Raw genomic sequence first — 21,439 nt, forward strand, 5'->3', positions numbered from 1 at the left:
CAATCAGATCCACTTGACTTATTCTATTTCCAGCTCTTATGGAGGTCAACAACAATTGTATTTAGTTCCTGCTTTAGCATGAAAATGCCCTTCCTTGCAGGTGAGTGGGTGTGATTCTCAAAGTCCCTCTGGTTACTTGCCTTCCCTTACTAATATAAGAGGCTATTTTTCTTTACTTCCCAAAATCCAGGAAGAGTACATGAATTTCCTCAGCTCTGCTTAGATGCAGAAAGTTGTACCTTCCTTCCAGATCAAATTCTATCCATATCCTTTCTACAGGTTATTCTTTCTGGAATGCCCTAAGAGGGAGTATTCAGTTTTTTATCCTTCCATTCAAGTTATCTTAACTAAACCCAATTTTTAATAGCAGGGTTGGCAGCCCCCTTTCATCACTCCAAAATCAGCTTTCTGCTTTGTCTCTGTCCCCAGACATCCACTTGACCTGATGTTCAGTCCAGGAGCCCTAGAGATGGTCTGGTGGAAAAACTACTCCAGACACAATGGTTTTGGTATCCTACCTGCTCCATGGTCAGCCCCTTTCCAGCCCCACTCCTACCCTTGGCTTTGTCTCTCTGATTCGTACCTGAGGGAAAATTGCAATTTCCATAAAGTGTGATATACCTCTAGCAGTTTATTAATTGCGGTTAATTTTTGAAAGAACTCTATTTACTTTTGAGTGAAGTCCCCAGGGAGAGCTTTGTCCTAAATAGACAGAGTGACTCTGAGTAGCACAGTAGGTGCTGAAAGAACACGCAGAGAATTTGTGGTTAATAGTATACTTAATCTCTAGCCCTTACTATTAAAGCAGTGTTTTCTCCTGAATTGCTTCCACATAATTTTCTTTTACTTCTGGCTAAACCAGAGACAGATAAGAATGCCTGTCCCTACTGTACCACGTTTTATCCTAAAGAAAATTTCTTTTGCCATAAATCAGAGAACCTCTAAACCTACTCTGGATTATCTCAACTGAGAATCCTCCCCTAATAAATATAAAAAACATACACAACATATGTATGCAAAAAATACATATACAAGTGAGTTTTCTCATCAAATGAAATGAACATGGCATATGTTTGGCTACTGTAATTAAGAGCTGAAAATTCTTAAGTTTGATCCACGTCTCAACAAACCTGCTGGAAGAGCTGAAGTGATCATGATGTTATTGCAGTTACCCTGTAGGGATCTGGCCTGAGTGCAGACACTGCTCTCTGAGCCTTTGAAAGTATACAAGTCAAATAGCTGGGTGCTAATGGCCATCTGGGAATTCAGTTGGCAAAAAGGAGCTGTGTGCTGGCACAGAGCTGTTGGAGCTGTTTGCTGCACTAGCTGTCCCACTGCTTTTCCATGTAGAGGAGAGTGAGGGTGCATGCGATGCCAGTCCTCTGTCAGGATAGAGAGCCTGCTGTAGATCTCACTTCAGGCACACAAGTCACTCTCCCCTGCAACTACAGGAGGGCCGACATAGCTGTACTGGGAAAGCTACCAGGAGGTCTTTTGCAGTGGGAAATGATTGTTTCCTCTCTCACCAGTTCCAAAACAGAGCACCTTGTAGAGAGGCAAGCTCCAAACTGAATGAACTGGAGCTCTGGCCGGGTGTAAGATGGGTCTCTGGAAGACAGAGTGCACTGTCAAAGCAACACAGTGAAATTTATCCCAGTGCCAAACTTCTGATAATTAAAATTTCATAGTAATGTACCACTGACTCCATCTCTTAATCTTCTAAATAGGAAGTGTTTAAAAAAAAATAAATTCTTTCCTTGCTGTCTGTTATGTAAGTGGGTCTGTAAGATTTAAAACAAAATTAATAATTTTCAAATTGTTGAACCCATTGAGTGCAAGTCAGCAGCTTCCCTTTAACTTTATAGAGACATATGTCTCCTGGGATCACTTAGCAAGGAAGTGGTTTTTTTTTTTAAGTTTGCTCGAGGCCAATTTATCCCAAGCATTGAATTTATCCAGCTGTAACTGCAAAAAGAATTCATTTCATGACTGCTACCTTGCAGTACTTCAACCAGTGCATGTAGAGAAGAAGGGATTGGTATTTACCAAAAACTACGGGTCCATTTCTTCAATTTTGCTTTGTTTTCATAAGAAAACTTCTGTCTTTCCATTAGCGAGAGGAAAAGAAGAACTGGAATCAATGAGTCAGATCCTTAATCATTATAAACTGCAATAGCTTCCTAGTTTTTCAATTTTCAGCTGGCTGTGCTCTATTGTCCTCAGCTCTAGATTTCTTAACTGTCAGTTACTGAGGTGATTTGTGAAGCTTTAAGCTTGTATCTCAATCCCTATTTGCTTCACTCCAGCAATGGCAAGGGAGGCTTGGTTTCCAAGGGGAATGTTGATGTTTCATTTCAGCTTAAAAACAAAGCTAGTTTCACAAAATGGGGCAATCTGCAACATAAAGATGAAATTACATTTGTCATGACTTTCTTAAAAAGAGAATGCTTTGTTGACCTACGCTAGTCATACTAATGGAGGAGTCAAAATAGTATTTTTGTTAGGGAGACTATGGATTAGCAGTCTTAGAAGTAGGGATTTGCTGTTGCTCAGGACAGTCAGCTGAGAGTTAGATGACAATTTCTTTCCATGTCCTGCTCCACAGTCCTATCCTGAGGTATGACATGGGAGAGGGGAAGAAAGATTTGGCTCCCTACCTCTGAGTCTTGGAGACAGTCCTGGAAAGTGGAAAGCAGAGTTTGACAGGGACTATTACTTCCTACACCCCTGTGCACAAAATGGAGTTGACAGGAGCTCGATAGTGGCACAAGTGGAGGGTTTGTGTCTATTGTTCCAGACTAGATGGCAACACTCAGGAATTTTCCATTGAAATAGATTTCAGTTAATTAATTTTGCATATTCCGGAAAATCTGTTTTTTATTCCCCCTTGTATTACCCCTGAAAATTTCTATTCTGTTGAAATATTTTAATCTTCTCTCAAAGAAACAACAATTGAAGTCTAGCACTTCTGATCTGTTGAAAATTAATTAGACTTTATATGGTAGTTCAGTTCTTGGTGGGAATTCTACTGGTGTTTCATTTGACTCTTGCTTGTGCAGTCTACTTAGAGAGCTTGTGTTGTCTGCCACATTACACAACAGCCCCTCTTTATCAAGCTGTTCCATGAGCTGATGTAATACATATTAGTACCCTCTCTCTCTCAATTTGGGGCAGAGAAAAATTGCTGTGTTGCAGCTTTGATAAAGCTGCCCTTCTTTGGATTCTGGGAGATTAGCACATGCCTCAAACCCTCCTCACATTTCTTGCAGTGTACCTTTATTTAGACCTTAAGCATCAGACTAATGATACATCTTCCTCCCTCAGGGTAAGATTAGAAATGACCCAAGAATGCCTTTTTGGTGGTGGTTTCCCTCATGTTGCACTGTGTTCATTTTTACTGGTGTTTGCCATAGCACTCCTGGAGAGCAGATGGAGAATTGAGCACTGAAGAAAAGGAGGAAGTAAAGAGAAGCACTGAAAGCAGGAATGTTTTGCTGCCAGAGGTATTTCCTTCCTCTGGCTTTTTATTCAGTGCTCTGTAATGATGCCCTTGGTACTGGCACGGGTTGGTGGCAGATGGACCGGCCATGGCAGCACACAAACCACAGCTGTTGGCACATGGTGAGTGGGTTTGCTGCCATGAGTTGTGACACAGCCAACAACCAGCCTGCAAATAGGTGGAGAGTGAGATTCTGCACAGCTGTTCTGAAGAAAAGACACCACTGAAAACTTTGGTGAAGTGGGTAATTACTGAGCAAGTTTTATTGAAAAGACCCGTACTGTTATTTGTGTAGTATTTTGATGTTACTTTCAATTTGTAGTTATCTATTATTTTTACACCATTTTTCTACTTTTCTCTTTACTTTGTCTGGCTGTTTATGCTCCCAGGTTGAGCTACAAAGTGAGTGTTGCACAAGGCATTGAGAACGAATTTGACTCACTCGGCTGGCATCAAGGAAATTCAGTTAAAACCCAGTGTTAAACTTAACAGCATGCAACATATTCCACAGCTTACCAGTAAAGGGTGCCTCCTAAAATCCTCAGAAATAGCTGTATTTTATTGGGTTAGAAGTTCCATTAATGTCACCCAAGTCTAGCAGTTTCAGCATTCTTATGGAGCTAACAACACAGGAGCTGAGCTGAAGTGTCTCTGTAAATTCAGGATTTAAGCCATTTTACAGGAATAGAGAATGTATCTATTTCTCCCATAAATGCTTGTCTTTTTTTCCCTTAGATAAGTTTATAACTACTTCTCACCTTACTGTTCTTTTTCACTTTGATGCTTTAGCCCCTGTTCTTGCTTTTCTGCAAGGAGAAATCGTGGTGTGGATCAAGATGGGCCCCCACCCTCTGATTGCTAAAGCTGCTTCTGGATTGCAGGATTAGTCAAAGGGAAATCTTGACAACATGTAGACTGTTTGCAGGGTTGGTGGTATCCAGATCTTGTAAACATGGTAAAAGTTCCACTCCAGAAAGAAAAGAGCACTTTGGAACATTTAGGCTAAAGATTTGGAATTCCTATGAGAGATATCTAATTTCTGGAGAAAATGAGAATTGGGGATATTCTTTCCCAGACCTTAAAGGTAAAAATTGCAGCACAACTTAGAAATTATCTGATTTGCAGAGCAGAATGAGAACAGCTCTTGGACATTTCTCTTTTCCCAAAGGAAGATTAAAGCCAAGTGTTATTGACACACCAGTGATTTTTACTGGCTCCCCTGGTCCCAAGAGAGGTTGTTCCTCTAATCTCAATTCTGCCACTGAGTTTCAACCAAGCTGTATACTCCCTTTAGTAAAATTGGTGCAATATCTCTTATTAGCCTCAAAGGCTCTAATCACTTATTTAAATGTTTGAAAATAATTTTGGAATTTCAGCTGAATGATTTTGCATATATTGAGTTTCATCAAAGATTTTGTTCATACAACCAATACTTTTTCCCCTCCTACCCTCCTCTCTTTTTTTACAACATCAGCATTTTTAGAGGACAGAAATGTCAAAGTGAAAGCATCTAAATGAAAAGAATCACTGAGAGAAGGCCCAGGTAAAGAAATTAACAAAAAACCCCTTGAGTTGCATGGCCTGATCTTTCTTCCCCTCAGTTTGTGTTTCTAAGCCAAGTCAACCTCTCCCCTGTCAATTCCATCTACATCTGTTTGAAAGCTACATTGTGTTCTCCTCCTTTGTCGTGTTTGATCTATGGATTCCTTTTGCATGTTAAAACTGCTTCTAATTTCAGCTGCAAGTTTATGATGTTATTAATGACAAGTGCTCGGTGCAGGGTACATCTGTAAGGATTGCCTTTCAAAGGATCTTTTCACTTGTATCAGAAACTGGCTTTGACATCTTAATTTTATTTTTTTATAAAGAATTGTTTCCAGTTGGAGAATGGCTCTGAATGTTAGATGAAAGGAGGAGCTGCTTGAAGGACAAAGCAAACCAGTTTTTTCTTGACATTAGTTAAGGATCAATTATCAAAATCTCCATTACAAATCTGCATCATAAGAAAGTGAATTAGGATAGTAATAATAATTATATTAGATTCTTTGAAGTGATGATATTCCACAGCAGCTTCACAACCAGACAAGTCACAGTAGCATTATTTCTCTCTCAGAAATCACTAGCTCTAATTCAACAGGGATGTCCACTCAGAGAGGAGTGATGATGTTAAGAACAGCACAAAACATACTCAACTTTCTTATGCTGATACCTTTTCTCAGTGCAGTGCACTACGGAAGCAACTGTCTTTTAAGATCAGTGGTATTTGTGGAGGAAAAACTGCTATTGATTGCACGATCACATTAATTTGAAGTTCATTTATTACCATACAATTGGAATGCAAATGTCCTCCATTCTAGAATACTACTAATTGCAAATAGCCCAGAGGCCGGGTGGCTGCCTCTCCCTGAGCTGAGCTGAGAAAGCAAGCCTCCTCAGAGGCTCATGTTTTCCTCAAAGTCACACTGCCCGTGTTCCTCCACTGTATCCTAGTTGCCTAAATGGAAAAACAAACAAACAAAACAAAACAACAACAACAACAAAAAACCAAAAACAACAACAAAAAAACCCCCAAACCAAAAGAAAAAAACCCAACCAAACAAACAAAAAAAACCCAAAACCACCCAGAATCCAACCCCAAACCCCTGATTTCCAAAAGGCTGAAGCTGTGCACGTTGATAGGACAGAGTGCCTCTCCAGAATAGCAAACTATCAAGCCAAAGCTACCCTTTAACTACAGACACCTGGAGAAGAGCTGCCTGCTGTTTTCTTTGACCATCAATTACAAATCTTTATGCCAACTTATTTGTACTGTCCTTCTCACTAAGTTTTTAGGTGGGGCAATACTGACACTCATCCTTGCCCTCGTACGTGAATGTCAAATAAGGAAAGCAGGGAGGAACGTCTCTATTGCTAATGTGTCTCTGCCAATATATTGGATTGGTCCATAATTTTCTGATTTTAATGAGACTGGAACTCAGCCCAGACTCAGTCATTGCAGTGAATTCAGATGATTTTCCATTCCTGTGTATGTTTTATTTTCTATAACCAAAGAAAGTAGTTTAGATCACATCCAGTCATGTGACAGAATAATTTTATCCCTGTGAAAACTTTTCCAGTTAGAGATGGGTGTGGAGATGCCAAGTCTGATTTGTCATTCTTACAATTTAGATTCCTTAGAAAGGAAATTTGGGTACTGTGTCCCACACCTGCTTTTCATATGGGTCCTAAGTTAAGCCTTCATATCTGAACACTGCTGAATTTCAGGAGTTCAAAACTGGTATTGAGCTTTCTGACAGAAACTCTTATCTGGTAACATTCTCCTGAAGAATTTTAGCAGATCTTCAGCTATTTCTAAGAGCAGTGGATAGTATATTGTCTTAGCATAAACCAAAAGGGCTCCTATCAGTTTTAGGGTCCCTAAAGAACAACTAACAAGAGCAGTGCAGAATGCTTTTTTCCCTTTTAAGTGTCCATGTGAATTTCCACTATTATATCTCTTGCTCTTTTCCATTTAGGTTGCATCCCATGAGCAGTCTTTGGAACACGCTGCAAAAACAAGTAATGACCCAACAACAGTGGTTTCATAGCAAACAGAAATACCAGGGCATAAACTAAGATCCTTGTTTTAGCTCATGCCATGTTGAACCACAGTGAGTTAATCCAATGTAGGAGAGTGAGGAAGAAAAGCTGTTTTCTCCCTAATTAAAAAGAAATGCATTGCAAACACTGAGAGCATAAGGGTGGATCAAGAAACTACAAAATATTTCTTGAATAATGGTTTTGTTTGATTACATTGGCAGGGTTTGGAAATCAAATTTCAAGTTACTTTGTTTTTTTCTAGCTTTATCAAGGTATAAGCTGTACTGGAGCTTGTAGTGAGCAGTTATTAAGATAATCCTGGGCTTCTACCAAGACTCTTCTCCCTGAGCAATAACCAACTATTTCTCACCTTGAAAAGTAAAAAATAGAAATTGAGGATTCCATTTGTGGTGTTTAGTGGCTTGGGGACGTTTTTTGAATGGGGGATTTTTTATTGTTTCTGTGGGGTTTGGGGTTTTTTTGAGCATTCACTGTGTCACGTTTTCTACCAACAGATCTTTTTCAGATACCTTTAGCAAACAGAGGTGCAGAGTTCTTCCAGAAAATAGCTGTTACTAATGCACATACCTAGCAGAGCTGTCATGATGCTTGGTGTAACCAGCTTCCTTGATTTCAGGAAGGTTCATATCAATTCCTGAAGGTAGTTAAATCAGACCAACTATTCTGTGAAATCACACACCTGGTAATCTTGTTTTTGTTTTCCTTTTAATTGTTTAAAAACACACAGGGTTTTCACTGTCCTTATCTAGGAGGGAGGGAGGGGGAGGCAGAGCACACCTTATGGTGGTGTTGCTTGTAGCACTGTGAGGCTGCTGCTTTCCCATAGTTGGCTAAGGATGCCACAGAACTACACTGGTAAAATCCTTGCCATCACCTAAATAAATAGAAATTGTTTAATATTTAAAGTGCTTAAAAGCCTTAGCTTCTCTAATATTGGGGAAGTTACAGGGATTAATTTTCCTCATTTTGTAGCATGGAAATCAAAGGTCAAAAATGAAAATGCCCCATATTTCTGATTTGGATCACTTCTAAACAATTTGCTTAAGAGATCTGAAGGCAGTCATAGTCAGTATTACAGCTACTACCAACCTACCAAAAGCTCATGCAAAACTACATTTGCCAGAAGTTGTGGGGTTTGTGTTGTGTTGGGTTTTTTTTATTATTATTTTTAACCAATTAATTCTTTTGTAAGAGCATATAAGAGTACTTAATTAATCTTTGGACTTGAAATACAATCTCTGAATTCTTGACTGAGCAGGACATCATATACTTGTCCTCATTTTGTTGAAATTAGAAGGAAGACTGTATATACTCTTGTGGCAGACAAGATTAAGATTAAAGGAAGTGTCAGGCTCACTCAACTGATGGTTATACAATTGAGAAGTTTATCTAATCCTTTTGCACATCTCATGTCTTTATCGATACTTGTTGGTGTTGGTTGGTCTGTCATTGTCCTAATTTCCACCAGCTAATTTATTTTACTCTCAGTATCAACACAAATATGTTAATTTGCTGATTTTTTGTTTTATACTATAATGCATTGACAAATATGAATTATTGCCTGCTTTATTAAGTTTTTCAGTTAGATCACTTTATCTCTTTTTTTTTTTTTCAAGTTTGTTTGGTTTTTTCCTGCCAGGTTCTAAACTCAGACTCTGGCCATATCCTCTGCTTAACTTCTTAGGACCATCAATAGAACCATTTACTCTGAAAGGATATTTTAGCCAATTAAATTAAGCACGTGTTTAAAGGTGTTCTTGGTTTAAGATGAAAATGGTCAGCAGCTGTTAGAAAAAAGTCCTTAAGCCTTTATTAAATGCATAATTAATCTTTTGACTTGATGAGAAGGGAAATATTAATTGGGTTATTTTCTGCCAGGTCTTAAGTGACTTCATTTTGTCTAAATCAAAGTAATTAAAAGAGACTGAAAATGTAAAGTTTATGCAGAGAACTGCATCTAGGCAATTCTTGTCTGCCAAGTGAATGGATTTCAAGTAGGAAGTGTTCTCTTTGAAAGCCAGGAAAATGCTACTGAGAAGATATTTCTCCTAATCTTTCTGGAATTGAGTAGGATTTTTCTTACCTTTTGAATGGCAGGTTTTTCAAGTTTCCTACCAGATGCTTTTGTTAATTCTAGAGTCCTGATGGGTTCAAAGTATGTCCTGGTACTGATGCTAGACTTTTTGCGATTTGAATTTGATAGAAATTAAAATGCTGCCAGCTATGTTTTGTGTGTTAGGGCTCTGCATAAATAAGCATAAATCTCTTAGATTCTTCAATAAAAGGAGGTGTGCTTCCTTGCAGCTTTAACTGTGGAACCTGGAAGCAAAATTATATCGGTTATGGATTTTAATTTGGAACTAAATGTCAAGCTTCTTTAAAAGTTAAATCATTTGGACTTGAGGTTTTCCTCCTTTCCTTTCTTTTTTTGATTAAAGTGATGAAGCAAAAATACCTCATAAGTAAAAGATGACTGCTTAGGCCAATCCAGTTCATGCACAGTAATAAAACATTAGAATTAATGTAACACTGTGGATTTCAAGTGGTTTAATTGAGTTGTAGACCCCACTCCTCACCTCATCCCTCCTCTGGTGGTATCTAGAAAATCTTGGGCTATTCTTAAGGCAGTTCTTCTTCCTTTTTAACAGCCTTGTCTCCAAGTCCTTAATGCCAAGCGAAATGGATCACTTTGGTTGTGCTTGGGAAGTAATTGACTAAAGATATGAAGTAACAATGGTGTATTAAAACATGTATCATGTTTAAATAGCACTTGTATGACTCCAAAGGGAAAGAATGGAGATGGAGAGTCATTCAAAGCCTATCTAGGGTTTATGATATCCTGTACACTGTTTAAAAAGGTTTACATCTAATGGTTTGGCAAGGTAGGAGCATTTTGCAAATAACACTGTGGAGTGAGGATTGGCTTTCTCCCAAAACCATTGGAGGGAAACAAAGCTTACATTTTAGTTTTTATAGTTGGTTAAAAAGCAATAAATGTGCACCAATGTTATTGCATTTCAGTGATTTTTACATTGTTATAATATACTGAAATCTTCTCATAGGCACACCCAAGAACACCAATATTCATGTGCTTAAAAATAAGCAGATAAGTGGTATTGGCCATATTCCTGTGCTAGAGATGAGAATGAAGTGTGCATTTTGCATGGAAATATTTACCAGGGTACAACCAGAGTTTCAGGCCTGTTGCTAGCCTTGAATTTTCACATTCTTATAAAGGAGCCACACCATCATGCAATCTTTATGCATTCCTTACGCTAATTTAGAAATCAGTCCCAAGAGAAGAGGTGAATTGAAATACTGACCCAGCTTCAAATCATTGAGTGCTGTCATCGACTTCAGTGAAACCTGCCTTTCACTGGAGGCCTTCTGAAAGGGGAAAAATAGTTGATAAAATGAACATAGTGGAAAAAATCCTCTCTTAACTGCCAAATGACAACGGGATACAGTGAACTGTAGGATCTTGAATACCTTCCTTTAAAATCAAGAGTGCAGAATAGGATGCCACTTTAGGGAACATTAATTTGGCTTTTAGGGCTCTTAGGGATGCAAGCTGGTATCTGGCTAAAAATGGACCAGTTTTTCAAAACAGTTGAGTATCTTCTTTTCTTACTGGGATCAGAAAATCTTTGTAAATGCCAATCACTATCTCTTTAATGGGGAGAAGGGGCCCATCCCAGGCCTTTGGTCTTTAACTGACATAATGGTGCCCAAGAACAGCCACATATTTCAGAAGCTCTGAAAAAGGTTAGTTGCAAGGCAGAAGAATTACAGGAAACAGTTTGGATTCCTGTGAGGCTGGCAAGGCAGATGGGCACAGTTAGGAAGACCCAGCTATGGGGTGCAGGTGGGAGGACAGATGCCCCACACTAGATGAGGTGTGCTCCTGCCAGAGGTGGGCTAAAAGACTTCAAAGTTTTGTTTGATTGCTGGTGAGGGTCAGGGACAGGCTGATGGCTTGAAGCACTCAGCTCTTGGGAGGGAGGAGGCAGATGCCAAGAGTTTGCAATGCCATGCCATGCTGCACTCGGCACCTGGGCCATCTATGCTAGCAAGTACCAGGCAAATGTTTTGTACTATGGGTCCAAAAGTGGGAAAACTGAGAACTGCAAAAATGAAGGCTGTTTCCAAAGAGCTGAGGATTAAGCCTTACTTGGATCACCACTATATAATTAAAACAGTTTTCCAGATGAAAGGGAGAGATATGTTGTCTCCTATTTCTGGGCCCTAGTCCAGCTAAGCAAGAGCTATGTGTTTAATTCTGAAGAGCGAATAACTTTGATGCCCAGTTCATATGAGTTTAAGTTATTTGAGCCCTTTGCTAGATTGGGGTCATATTTTTTTGTTCCCCTCTCTCTAATTAGTACAACTGCTTAGCAAAGATATTTCCCATGACTTAGTTGCCACTTTATATTTTTCTTTTAACGTTTCTGGATGGATTTCTTTTCGAAGATCACTACCAATTAGCACTAATCTTCCTGTGGACATCGGCAGACTTTCAATACTTTGTGATGCTTATGGACTATACTGAACTGAAGATAAGGGACACAGGGTTGGGCTTGGGTTCTTTGTAACATCACAGTTATGTGTCTTTAATAATGATTTGTTGGTACTGAAGATATTTCATAGGATCAGAGCACTTCAGTTATTTCATTAGAATAAAACAGAGTACAGATAAGTCATTAAGTGGCCTGTAAATCCCTACTCTTGGGTGCAGACTTTTTTCCGTAGTGGTTTATACTAAGCTTAGAATAATCTCTTTAGAACTTTAAATACAGTAAACAAGACCAAATTTCATGTTACACTAGAGCTTTCTGGTAAAATTTAGTTAGAATTATGGAAGGGTTAAATCTGACTAGTTGTTATGGATTCTCTGGCAGTAAGATATAAGAAGGGAAGTATCAGGGAGATCAGTGGTTTGGTTTTGATCTGTTGGGACTCACTGTAAATCAGTAAGGCAATAACATGAAATCAATGCAGTGACCACGGTAATAGTGGTGTGAGAACATACTTGGATCCATTAACTTCTAATTCCAGTCACTACAGAAGGGCTGAGATGGTGGTGTTTGCTGAAAACACTGTGAAATGCATTTTCAGTTATGGTTCATATCCAGCTGGTCCAGCCAACACCATTAGTAATCACTCATCTATATTTGTCTGCCTACCTGTCTCTCCACCTGCTTTTAGTATTCAGAGGATCCATGCAATACTGCAGAGTGGCAATTGTAAAATAAAGACAATATATTGGTGGCAGTGGAATTACTTTCTACTTTTTTATTCCCAAAACATCACTTCCTGTTAGACTCAAGTCAAGATAAGTCTTGCTCCTAATTAATTTCTTCTCCTTTTGTGTAAAAAAATCATCACTAATGTATTTTCAGGATTTTGCCCCTTCACAAAGCAAGTTCTGAAAAAAAATTGTTCTATGATATCTGTGGCAAAATGGTCAACCCTAAGCCCAGTTACCATAGCCCCCAATTTAGATGTTCTCTGCAACACATGCAGAAGGACTAAGAAATGTTTTTTTGCTGCTGTATTTTGGTAAATGATCCTGGTGAGAATTAATCTAAGTTCTGCATCCTTTTTATCCTTCTGGCTAGAAAATATAGTATCATCTTTTTTCTGTCCCGTCCCAGCAATAGTTGTTCAGGGGAGACAGACATGTAAGAAGTGGCAAAGATGGTAGGAAAGCAGTATCTGGGGGATGCAGAAGGGAAGACTTTCTTCCATTACAACTAATAATATCTGTGCCCACGTGCAGAGGTCAATTCGTGACTGCTTCTAGAGTGTGGTTGTCCACTGCTGGGCCATGGCTCTGGCTTCTGAATCTTTGTCTTATGGTCTCAGGTGTCTGCTAGACTCATCCTTTGTGTTTGTATCTGCCCTCTTGGATGGCTGCCAGACCCAGGTTCCACAGCTCCTCAGTGACTGGTAAGAGGAGATTCAATGGCTTTCTATTATAGTACAGTTTCTGATATTTTAGAGATGTTTAGGAGACAAAAAGCTACCTTACTTTGTGTGCAGTATTCCCCTCCTTCTCAAGCCAGGAGGAATCAGGAGTGTGATTTCCACTTTGCAGGAATGTGCTTTTCACTCTATGTCTTGGAGGAGCATCAGCAGAGTTTGGAGTATCTCCAGCATTTGTGGAACATTTGACTGTCCATCTCCTTTGCTTGGCACGTGCTGGATAAGACTGCCCCCACATCAGGCAGTCCCTCAGCTGCCAGCGTCCCTTTACATCTGCGACAACAGCTGTGATATCCCAATACACAAAAGGATTTTCTTCTTTCTTCTCCTCTCCCTGTCCCCCCAGTGAGTTGCAGGGGCTATCTGAAGTGCGGCTGATACAAACACAATCTTTCTAGAGAGTCATTAATGCCTCTGGAGGCATTAATGACTTCGAGGCCCGAAGACTTTGTGGCTATGTTCCAGGTTAGCATCTCTCTGAAAGCACTTGGTCTAGAAAGGAATATCCTAAGAGGGGAGAGACTACAAGTCTCTTGCTCTCGTACTATTCAGAGAAGATTCGTGTAAATAAATTACTACTTAGAAGCAGTGTGGTTGCACTGTTTCTCTATGGTTTCATTTTGTTTTGTTTTTCCAAAGGAAGTAGAACAATTGTTAAACAAAACAACCTTATTAAATCCGAATGAGATTAAAGCAGCCTGGTTCATTCTGACTACTTTATATTTGTTAGCTGGTTTTCGATTTTGGTTGTGTGCAGTGTGTTTTTGCTAGCATTATTTTTGTTCAGTGAGAGGGTAAGCAGGAGGGAAAATGAACTCTCAGTGCAAATATTTGGAAAGAAGGAAACCAGGCTGTGTGAGAGAGGGAAATATTTGAGCTATGTGATTTTAAATGTTGCTTTAGTATCTGGCTGTCTTTTACTTTCCATACCACAACGCAAGAGAGACTTGTTAGGATTCTCCTCAGTAATAAATGAAAGGTTTCCTGCTACCTCATTTTCTCCCAGCAGTTCATAAAGCTGTGGCATGTAAAAAAAAAAACCCTTGATGTATTGACTTGATTTTTCCATTAAAAATTAATTGCTCCCTGTTTTATGAAGGGTAATAAATAATGACCTTTCAAGTGTGCTGTGGTCTTGAGTATGCTCCAAGCTCTTAGCCTTTGGTTGGATGAACTTTACAGGTGTGTGCAAGTCTTGGCTTCACAGAGGGGACACAGGGAAGAAAGCTTCCTGTGGTAAAGCACCACACAAGTTAACAGTCAAACCATACTCTTCAACCATAAATTTGAGTGACTTTAGTTAGCAGGTGGTATACTAAAGCACCATTGTTGTGCTACTCGAGTTAGTGCCACATGGAGATCTGGCATCTCTTTTCCTTCCTTCCATCCTAGAAAATTTTAATTTGATGTGTATTNCCAAACCAAAACCCAAAAACATGCAAAAATCACGTGCCTAGCCTGGGCATTACTCTCTGGGAAAATGAAAACCCTGACCAACCAATTTAGTTTAGTTAACTGGGGAAGGAAGTATGTGTGACTTAAGCATGCAACTGAAAAATTGCATGTAACATTTGGGCATGCCCTTTTGTGCCCACCCTTTTTAAAAGAACCAGCTTGTGGTTTTCTATTACTCTCAATTGCAGCAAAAATACAAACAAATTCAGTTATGATCTTTTCTTATTGCTGGCACGTTGCAGATTGTCTCACGTCTTACTCCAACCTGTCCAGCAAAGTCTATGACCACACCTGTTCTTGTTGCCCTAAAGTGGACTTAAGTGTCAGCTGTTCCACACCATCCATTGCTATCAGCTCCTGCAGCTCCTGTCGTTTGTATCCTCTTCTGTGTATTTACTTTTCTGATTTCTAATTCCAGATTGAATTTGAACTAATATTTCAATTGAATTTATATTTGTTTACATTCCTTCTCAATCTCTTTGGGTTTTGGTACTTTTCAAACACTGCCAACCATTTTAGAAAACATTAACAAATGAGTCCATGAATTTTTTTTTTTATTTTCTTAACTGGACAATGTACTCAAAAAGCAAAAAACTTTGTTTACCAGTTTTCCATTTCTCAGTTCTGTTCTCCCAGTCTGACTCTCTTCTGATGTCTCTGAAAGCTCTGCATGCAGATAAAGCAGAGAATATGAAAGGGGAGTGTGGAGTATCCCTAAGGAGATAAATTGTCTTTAAGCATCATAGTGGTAATGTATTTTTGTCCCCCCTTAATTTCTTGTGTCTCTGGATGACATTCAAGAAAGTCAAACCTATTCTGTCTGAAAGTAAAGCAACATCTTTTATGTAGAGAAACTGCATGGTGGATCCCTCTGTGATTTGCAGTGAGACTGCTGGGTTGTGTGCGTGTGAGGGCGGAGGGTAGACAGGAAAATCTGCATGTAGCTCATCAAATTATTATTTAAACAGTTCTGGCAGAATCTGTCAAGGAAAGTAAGATAAATCAGGGTGAAGGCAAAAACAATTGTGTAAGGTAGTTTATACAAAGCAGTTGCCATTATAAATAATAAAGCAAAAAGGCATTCTTTGGAAACTTTCCAATTCATTTTTACCAGTTCTGCCATAAATACCTGACAGTTTTTGTAGTACTTTGTGTTCTCACTCATTCCTCTTCCTTTGCTATAGGAATCTCCACAAGTACTCTTGGCTTCTTGGTTTGGATAATAAATCTACATCTTTGTTTCTTGCTCTTGTTTGTTTAGTTTTGTTTTGCGTGCCACATCCTAGGACCTAATCACTAAGACCGTGTTCTTTATATAGATACCTTGGCATCCAAGGCTTGTTTGTAGCCAGAACCCTCCTAGATAAAGAAAAATGGGAAACTTTGGTCATTAATGAATTGTTCTACTGAACATCTTTGTTCTCAGAAAGAAATAGTTGCCTAAGCCAGAAGCACCGGGTAAGACGGTGCTGTGATCAGTGTCCATCCACACGGGCAGAAAAGGTAGAATACATGTCTTTAGTACACTTGGGGTGTTTGTTTCTTACTGACCTGCCCATAAGAACATGGGGTGCCCCTGTGTGCCCTGACATTGCTCCATGGTGGGGTGTGGTCAGCAGCAGCCCAAAGCTGTCTCCTTTTCTGGTGGTCGCTTTCTGACTTTCTGAGCACGTGAGAAAGGGATGGTCAGCTAAAAGAGATTATGGTAGTTGGGGCAGCACAGGTCTGAGGACCTTTCCTCCTTATGGCACTCTGATCATATAAAGGAGGGAGACGAGATGAAAGGCTTTGGGAATGTTATGAACATGACATGTTGTCACCTTCATAAATCACAGGAAACTGTAAAGAATATCTATGTTTTAAGGAAGTTAGACTGTTAAGGGATTCTGACAAGACCATAAGTAAACACTGACATCAATTTATCATTCGGTTTAGAAGCACACAAATTATTAATACAGGTTTTAAAATCCTGGGAAAAATAATTAAAAAATTAATTCTTCCTATCAGGAATAGTTACAGAAACACTTTCTCTGATGGCCTAAATTCACTTGGCCAGAGACAATGCTGCCAATTGCTGTATTTAGCATCAGTGCAGCATAAAAGTCCTGCTGTCTCAAACATCTGTCAATACCAGATGAATTGTTTGGTTAAGTATGGAGAACAGAATACAGGTGAGGTTCTCTTCCCATTTCAGTCAATAATAAATGCCTGCTGATCTCCAAGGGCAGTGTAATTAATATCTGGGGAAATGTTTAAACCCATGGCATCTTGAAATATTAATTAGTATCTTGAAATGTCTGATTGTTTTGCACATACCTTGCTTCTCCTTTCTGTTTGCGTTGGGCTAGTGGTATTATAATTTAAGTCTGAGGGATGGAATAGATAATATCACTGTTTTAATTCTAAGATAAATATTAGCCAATCATATTTTAAAAACATTTATCTCCTAAAGCAAAGGGTAGGTGATGGTTTATGTACTCAAGCAATGAGATATATGTCCCTTGTAACTAGGTAAGAACAGGGAGTTCTTACCCTGTTCTTACAGGTTTTTACAGGTAAGAACCTGTAAATTTGTAAATTACATTAGTTTATCTTTTTAAAAAGCTGTTAATTTCATTAGAATAAGAGATAGCCATTTGTGAAATAATGATTGTTCATATCTCTCCTTTGTTTAGAAAATATCAACTTGTGAAGTTGTACTGCAATTAAAAAAATAACTAGAGGATCCTTTCTCAAAAGGAAAAATCTGTAATGGGATTTGTTAATTTAGGTACTAAGTCCTCTTGAAATAATTCTTCATTACTTAAGTTTGTGAAAGTTAAGCTCAGAGTACTTTTAGGATGGTTTAAAACTCTCCTTCTGTATCCATCAGGTGCCTGAAGTGTTGCCTTTCAGCATCCACCAGACAATAACGTTTCATGAAAATGGGTGCCTGAACTGAGCACTGAATTCTTCATTCAGAATCAGACCTTTGGATAGACAAGCTGCTGATCATCCTTTTCCAAGGTCATGGATTGGATCCTAGGTGCCTTTAAACATGGGGTTATCTAAAAGTCCTGGGCAGGAACAGGCCCAAACTGAAAGTGGATTGCATCCAGATTTGACCATCTGAACTGACTGAGGAGATCATATCATAGTACTGAGAGATGAAGGAGAGGCTACAGCAAGGAGAAATGAAGGCTCTGTTGACACATGGCAGATGTGTCATTTTAATTGATTAAAACAAAGCTAATCCACGGGGGACATCTTTAGTGTGGCCTTTAGGATTTGGCTTTTTTCTTTTTGCTTACGTGATTGTACTGGGCAGCCTTGGAGCCTGTGGTGTGAGAGCAGCTCTGGGTGACCCGAGGCTGTCCCCATCGGAGCAGCTGTTGTGCTGGGAGGGGAGGGTGCCCTCCTGCCTTTCAAAGGCCGCCCCCATCGCTGTGAAGCTGTGCTGACTCAATATGCCTGCAGCTCTGTAGCTGTCCTGGTGTGACAGCCTGATATGATGTTGGAGAGCAATGACAAACAGCCAGGAGGTGACGGGAACAGCTCTTGCCTGTTGTGAAAGGAAATGCTGAAAGCCAAAGAGCAGCACTGCCCAGAAGAACTCCCTCGTGGGGAGCAACTTGAGGTCCACCTCCACTCGGAAACTGAAGTAATGTAATATTAAAGAATGTGCTGTAACAGCTGGAAATGCAGCTGTAGCACTGCTGAGCCTGAGTGCTCCAGGATGAGCTGGAAACCTCCATTTCCCTGGCTCATGGGTACCACAGCCAAGTGAAGTCAGCTTTGCCATGGTCAGGTCTAACAGCAGAACAACTGGGGTTTTCGAGCACAATATACGGTTCTGGGGCTGTTTATTTTCAGCCATGTAACCGGTACATCAAGCGACTTCCAGAAACAGCTCCATCTTGCTTCTGCTAGTATAAATCTGTTACTGACTGCAGTAGGATTTGGCCTGCAAAGTGATTGGTATTCATCAACATATTTCTACAGAATATTTGGTATCGCTTTTGCCCCTCAGGTAAGAAAGTAGTTTAGTTGAGAATGATGTGATTATGGTAGTCTGAAACCTTTGTGTTAAAGAGCATTCTTCAGAGCTGGACTGAGAGAAATGAATGACTGTGCCCCATTTTTTTTAAGGAGCTAGTCCTATATCCTAGTCAACACAAACACATTTCATAAAACATATGTGGATTGTGAGAAGCTGGTAGAAAACTAGTTCAGGAGTTTCCATTCTTGCAACTTGTTTGTCTTCCATTCTTCTGTTACTTTCATGACTAAACAAATTTGTCTGGGTGCCTTAGTTTCTACTCAATGAAACTTCAGTACTCTGTGGGAATTCAGAAAACCAGAAACACAACTTGGGGCTTGAGAAGCTGCTTCCATTTTGAGAATGTGTTTCTAGAGAAGTAGGGTGTGAGTAGATGTGGGTAGTGAAAAAAATGGCACCAACCATTGCAGTCTTGATTTCTGAAGGCATTTTCTGAGTTATTTTAAAGGTTTTACGTATGGTTACTGAAACCTTAACTGTGAATATGAATTGCCTTTTAAAATGAAAACTATTAAGCCTAGACATCTTTGTTGCTTCATTTCAGTCACTTGAAATTCTTTGCTTCCTGAGATTAATACCCAACAACTTCTTCCATGAAAGCAGAACAGAAAAAGGCTTTACCTGCTCTTTTCTTTCATATCATGTAATCTTTTATTTGCTTTGGTTTGCTCGTATATATGTGTATATTTTATACTCTATAATTTTATGTTTTCTGTTTTGTGATTTTCATTAAGAAAGCTCACATCTTAGTTTTTAGGTGGACTACAGAATGAATTTTGTCTATGTGGACAAAAATCAAATGGGTTTTAACCTAAATTAGAAGTTGCATTTGCATATGGCAGAGTATGGCATATAGGACATTTACTCAATAGCTTCCAAAATGCAATTAATAAATATTGTAGACATTAACAATTACCTCACAGAAATTGACCATAAACCAAGTCAGAAAAAGTATATATAAAGCAGACCCCAAGGTAGCCGTTGTTTACATGCCAGCAATTTACACTGACTTCTGAGCCGCCACTTCTTTCTCTCTGCAATCAGTCGTTACCACAGAAACTGCAACAACACATGGCACTGGGAGACAAAGCTCCTTCATTAAGAAAGACAATCGCTGGCATAAAAATTCTCTTCATTTTACCCCTGCTGTTCAAAGGGTGTAAAATGCTGGTATCTCACAGTCTCATCACAAATAACGTAGATTCAGACCTTCAGAGGGAAATGCTGTTAGTTATGCCCATTTGAACACTTTGGACAATGCAGGTTTTACTGAAAGCTCGTCTTTGTGCTGCTGTTGGATTGGAAACAGCCCTATGATGTAGACCTTGAATGGAGCATAGAAGAATTTGGGTGGAATTAACCACTACCCCTAGTATTCTTTAATGAATTAAGAGGAATGTGTTTTGATTTTTTTCCACAGGAGCTATATAAAAATGCATTCAGAAGCTCTTGTGCAGGTCTGAACAGTGAGTTTGAAACTGATTGGACTCAGTTTCCATGGAAGTGCTGGTGGAGGTGAAAAAGAACCTAATTTGCCCTTATCTTTTTCCTTAAGGCAGAACAAAAGGTTGGCTACAGATCCATTGGATTTGAGGTAATTTCTGGCAGCAGAGGTTGTAGTCAGGTTGTGTATCTATGGTAATACAGGGGTGGACAGCAGCTCTTCTGCCATTGCTTTACCTAGAAGCAGCTGGGCTTAAGAAATGGAGAGAAGCAGGCATGGATTATTTACCCAATGTGCTCAAGGCCCTTAAGAAAGGAAAGGAACAGACCTTTCTGCTCTCTAAACTCAGTATAGCCCTTTTTTCCTTTACATGACCCTGCCTTTGGGCTTTGACTGGAGACTCATCCAGAATGCACCTTTTATAGCATTCACTGTAGGATCCAGTGTGCCCTCCTGGGCTCTCCAAGCAGGAGTTCCATGAAGAAATAAAGGGGCAAAGGCTTTCCCACACTTTAATTATGTGTATTAATATGCAGGAACCGTTCTCTATATGCAGGAGAATCTCTATATTTGTGCTTACTGGCTTCCCTCATCTATTTGTAGCAAATGGTGGATACCAAATTTGCTTCAAAGGGTCTGTCTGATTGTCACTTGCACAATGTGTAGGACAGAGTCATGACCCTGACCATGAGCAGTGTCGGTGCATGTATGTGCTTGTTGTCAGACAGCACCAGCTTTGCTGCTGGGGCATTAGAGGTCACAGCTGAAGCAGAGGTAGCTTCAAGGAAGGAGTCAGTATTCCTTTTGGTTACTGTAAGGTACTGGAAAAGCAGATTCTCACTGTCAGGAGGGAGAAATTACGATTTTCACCGTAGTCTCACTGTTGAGTATCCTGTAAGGTGCTGACACTCTTTGCTCTAAGAAATGGGCTTGAGGTAGCTCAAATTCTTTTTAGAAGAATGATTTAGTAGATTGCATAAGCCACACTTTGGTATGATAAACTTGCACGGATACCAACTAATTTAGGCAGAACTCTACTCCTGAGCTGCTCTAGACCTCTGTCTGGGAGTGTTGTATAGTTTTAAATGAAGATATTGCCATCAATCAGCTTGTCACCTACCTCGCTACCCACTTGTATTAAATGACTTCACTATCAGCTAAGATGGAGCACACCAGTGAGTGTTAGATTATAGGTGTCTAGAGAGATTAGATACTGAAATTAGACGGATAACATCCAGGCTGCTGTGCTGGCTCTCAGTACTGTGACTGCCAATGTGTCCTGCTCTAGTCAGATAAACCCTAAAGCTGTGCTTCCTCATTCACTTCCCTTAGTGCAGGATGCACGAACGAGGGGTGTGTAAAGTCAGTCCCCTGAGAACGTCACAGTATCTGTGTGCACTGTATAAGCGATGTGGCA

The 21,439-nt window shown here is 39.6% G+C and overlaps 1 protein-coding gene across 3 annotated transcripts in view; it reads right to left on the reverse strand.

Moving 5' to 3' along the window:
• Positions 1–21,439, reverse strand: part of KCNC1 (potassium voltage-gated channel subfamily C member 1) — a 127,676-nt gene that overhangs the window by 83,137 nt on the left and 23,100 nt on the right. The window lies entirely within an intron of this gene.

The sequence above is a fragment of the Lepidothrix coronata genome, unplaced genomic scaffold (assembly GCF_001604755.1).
Source record: "Lepidothrix coronata isolate B3197 unplaced genomic scaffold, Lepidothrix_coronata-1.0 Scaffold1, whole genome shotgun sequence".
Lineage (NCBI taxonomy): Eukaryota > Metazoa > Chordata > Aves > Passeriformes > Pipridae > Lepidothrix > Lepidothrix coronata.